The sequence below is a fragment of the Passer montanus genome, unplaced genomic scaffold (assembly GCF_014805655.1).
Source record: "Passer montanus isolate IOZ18808 unplaced genomic scaffold, ASM1480565v1 scaffold5, whole genome shotgun sequence".
NCBI classification, from domain to species: domain Eukaryota; kingdom Metazoa; phylum Chordata; class Aves; order Passeriformes; family Passeridae; genus Passer; species Passer montanus.
In genome coordinates this window covers 6,095,660-6,099,871 of record NW_024369929.1, presented here as the reverse complement: position 1 = coordinate 6,099,871, position 4,212 = coordinate 6,095,660, and the positions used below count along the sequence as shown (strand labels likewise).

Genomic DNA, 4,212 nt, shown 5'->3' with positions numbered 1-4,212 from the left:
ACCTGTCAGATCCTCCTCATCATCCTAATGAAAAGTCACATCCTTTAGGACACTAATTGTTGCTGTAGGACACTGCAAATTAGTTTGTACCTCGTTCTAATATTGGTTTTACAGCCAAAACCAAATCTGCCTTTCTACTATTTAATTACAATTGTAGCTATTTAGCCATTAAGCTTCACATACTATTTTTTAATAGTTTAAAAAGTTTTAATCTCACTTTGGTGCTTTTTATAAAAGAGCTCATCAGGCACAAATGGACCCCACTTCCAGGAAAATGCTATCTCAAAACACTTTTTCCATTTTAATTTATGAGCCAGCCAGCTTCCCATTACCTTGTAGTTCTTAGGAGTTCAAGCCAAGGGAAATTAATTGCCAGCCTAAAAACCAGTTATAATTTAAAAAAAATTTAGGCATATGATGAGAGAAAGCCACATCTGGTGTGCAGTCCTGCTCTATGTGACCATGTAGGAGACTTCAGGTTCAGCTTCCACTCCTGAGTCAGTGCATTCCTGGACCCTGAGAGCCATGGGCATGTCTGAGATACATCCTTCAGGTCCTGCTTCCCTTCAGATGAAGGACTTTTCCCTTTTGACCACATAGACACATAATTGATCTGAAAAAAAGCAGAACACAAAATTATTCTAGAGATCTAATTATACAATATTCCACATATAATAATAAAAGCAAAATAATGATAAAAATCCCAAACAAATTTGTGGACTTAGTTTGGGTAAAATAGCTAAAAATGTCCTTGAACTCATAATTTTTCTCCCAGTCACAAAAAAAAATATAAATACTGCATGAATATACAGAGAAAATATGGGATAAGGGGCTTCCACCACGGGAATTTGCTTACACACACTTGGAGATCTAATGAGAGCAATGACAATACTGAAATGAATCTCTGACCTCAGATGCTTAACATCAACTTAAATATCCAAAAAGCACATGGTTGCATTACACATCACACAAAAGCAGGATTAGCTTAGAAACACAAACAGAACTTTAACTGCCCTCCCACTGCCAAGTCTAGACCAACACATACTTCTGGGAGCACAAGCAGGGACAAACCAGGTTTCTTATCCATTTCTGTCTCATGGCAGCTTAACCTCACTGTCTGAACAGGTGAGAGCTCAGGCTGTAGCCTCTGTGAGGACAAAGTGGCTCTGGCACAATCAGTGCATGAATTTTGGTGGCAGCCCCTTTCCTGGTGGAAACCTTAACAGGGCCACCCTATCTCCTTTTCCTGAAATGTGCCAGACCTTTATTTCTCTTGTGAGCAGTAACCACATGTGAAACTTGTCTCAAATGAGCCACTGGATTTTAAAATATCCTCACTTGGGGCAGCATGACACAGTGGTGTCTCATGAGTCTTGTTCATATAGAAATTAAGTTTAAAAAGAAACCAAAAAAACAAGATAAATGTATGGCTGTGTTTTTCTTCAGCACTGTAGACTATTGGCACAGTCCCTGCAACCTGAAACAGAGTGTATTTTAGGTTCCATCCCAAGTGTCTTTTCAGCTTTAGCTGTCAAAGAAGTGATGTCTGAAGCAGCAGACCAAGATTCCTGTGATTCCTGGACACAATTACTGCCTGCTAAATGATGTGGCACAACTGCTTTTGACATGGCTGCCACCTATGTGGTGTTATGGCACTGCAGTTGGGAGAATATTGCAAAAGGAGGAAGACAATCAGGAATTGACTGGAAGGTACAGAATGCAACAAATTTGAAATGTGCTAAAAAAAAAACACTACAAAGAACCAACTATCATTTAATTGTCACCAGTAGTAACTGGTGCAAAGAAATCAGTTATGTATTTAGAGGAATTTATGAATTCACAACAACTAATAGATTCCTACAAGCTGTTACTGAAACTGAATTATAAACCCTTATCTTACACAGATAAGGAGATCTAGTTGAATGGAAAAGAGTTTGTTATTATTCTTTCTCAAGATACCTATAAGCCCAATAGCAAGGACAGACTGAGGCAACGGTCCTCTGTGTCTGCCTACCTTTGTGCTACACTGTTGGCTTCACCACTTAGGAGTAAATATTTTAGCCTAAATGATCTTGGTTTAACAGCTTAAGTATTTTTGTAGCATCAACCCAATAAGATTTAAAAATACATTAGAAACACTGTTGGCTTCACCACTTAGGAGTAAATATTTTAGCCTAAATGATCTTGATTTAACAGCTTGATTTAATTTTTTAATAGCATCAACCCAATAAGATTTAAAAACACATTAAAAAAAGCCACACTGCATTTCCCATCCTTACAGCTTTCAGGTAACCTGGCTCATTATGTCTTGCCAAGATCCATGAGTGTCATTAGTCAGTGTTTTCAGAGCTCCTCACCTTGATAAAAATACATTAGAAACAGCCACACTGCATTTCCCATCCTTACAGCTTTCTGGCTCATTATGTCGTGCCAAGATCCATGAGTGTCATTAGGCAGTGTTTTCAGAGCTCCTCACCTGGAGCTTTATTCCACACTGGTCTGGGAGGCAGAAGGACCTTGTAGGTGGGTGCTGCAGAGGAGGTTTTGTTCTGTATCTGTCCCCAGTGCAGAAGTTCTTCCACAAAGCTACTCCCCAGCATCCTTTGGAATGGGAACAGCCCTGAGGCCTCTGTTACATTTGTGGCTTGCCTCAGGATCTAAGAGAGGAAATTGTATTTTTCTAATCTTTTTGTTTTGAGTCCCCAGACACACTCACACAATAATGTCTGTCAGGATGGAATATACTCATGTTCTAGAGTACCACATGATGAGAGCTCTGTGCTCTGGGTACAGGCTGATAAGAGTTATACTTTAGGAGGGGAAGTTCAAACCTTCAACCCAGGATGTCCAATATGCCTGTAACAATACCAGACATTTAAATAAAACAGCCTAATTTTTAAAGTAAAACTCACCTCCAGCTCCAATTGACTTCAGCAGAATTTGTCCCTCCTGCAGTGTTTTTAAAAACCAGTCCACCTCTTCTCAAGTTCCTAATTATGGAATTAGCCACCTAATTTTAGATACTTATTTCTGAAACTGTTGACCCATGGGCTTGATGGTCCTCGTGTTGCATCAGCTCTCCCTGGTGCAAATGCATCAATTAAAGCACTGGAGGTACTTCTACAGGAAGCCTGTTCCGTGTCTGGAAAATCAGGATTTGTGATGGAGTAGGAGCATCAATATTTTCGTTTTCTTTCTTAGAAATATAGAAATTGTGGTCACAGTGTTAAATATTTTGAAGAGTGAACAAACATAGAAAGCATAAACCAACCGGTGCTCTACTGTTAGACCCTGTTGTTTTCTAACTTACAGGGATTTTCCTTTCCATGCAGTTCCTACCAAAGCCCTCCATTGCTTACTCTCATTACTAATTGTCCCTTTCAAAGCAAAAACACATAGCTATTAACATGTTCTCACCTGCTAAATTCACTTTTTGAAATCAAATGTAAAGTGACATCTCGTGTTTTTTGTTTTCCTCTGCGTGTTCTCTCGAATTCCTTTATGTTCCAAGTAGTACTTTCTCACTGGAGACACAGCCAAGACTAAATTGTGGAGGAACTAGGAGAACAATAGAGAAATAATTGCACTCCTCTCAGAAGGAAAGCTTATTCTCCTCACCAGAAATGATTTCCTGGACTCAACACTTTGCCACTAAACTTTGTTTACATACAGAAGATTCCTTTTGTTGGAAACAACCTGGTCCGTGTCCTGTGCTGCTCCTCAAGTTTCCCATGTCACATGGGACGCCCTGTGCCTTCTTTACTCTCCTGGCAGCAGCAGCAGCAGCAGCTTAGCACCTCTCAGGATGGAATCTCCTCTTCTGCCAGCTTCCAGAGGCTGAGGTCTAGCAGTCAGTCAGTCCTTCCTGCCAACAGAAACCGAGCCCTTCCTGCATGTCTTGGGAAAAGTAACTTGCATAATCTCTTCTCTATTTGGAGCAACTCCTGAACTGATACTTCATGAGCTTTGCGTGCTTCTTTAGCAGCTGATCTGTGATGTGTAATTAGATACCAGCTCCAAATGAGAACAGTGCAGTCTCATCTGAAGTGGTGACTGGTAGCAATGGAAATATAGAAATAGGATGGTAAAAACAAAGAAAGGTTCTGTTTTACAAAAATACTAATGACCTGTTCTTTTTAAATGCCAATCTAAGCCGACACCTACTCAGTAAGATCGTTAAGTTTAATTGCATCAGCACTTGACTAATCAGAC

The 4,212-nt window shown here is 39.9% G+C and overlaps 1 long non-coding RNA gene across 2 annotated transcripts; it reads right to left on the bottom strand.

Annotated features, from left to right (window-relative positions):
* Positions 1 to 275: 275 nt before the first annotated feature.
* LOC120509050 lies at positions 276 to 3,924 on the bottom strand. 2 transcript variants are annotated; one of them, XR_005629146.1, is made up of 3 exons: positions 3,671 to 3,924; positions 3,418 to 3,558; positions 276 to 613 (listed from the first exon to the last, which is right to left on the bottom strand). It is a non-coding gene; the product is annotated as an uncharacterized LOC120509050 (long non-coding RNA). The 2 variants fall into 2 exon arrangements; XR_005629145.1 differs by lacking the exon at positions 3,671 to 3,924 and having other exon boundaries at positions 3,418 to 3,654.
* Positions 3,925 to 4,212: the final 288 nt, after the last annotated feature.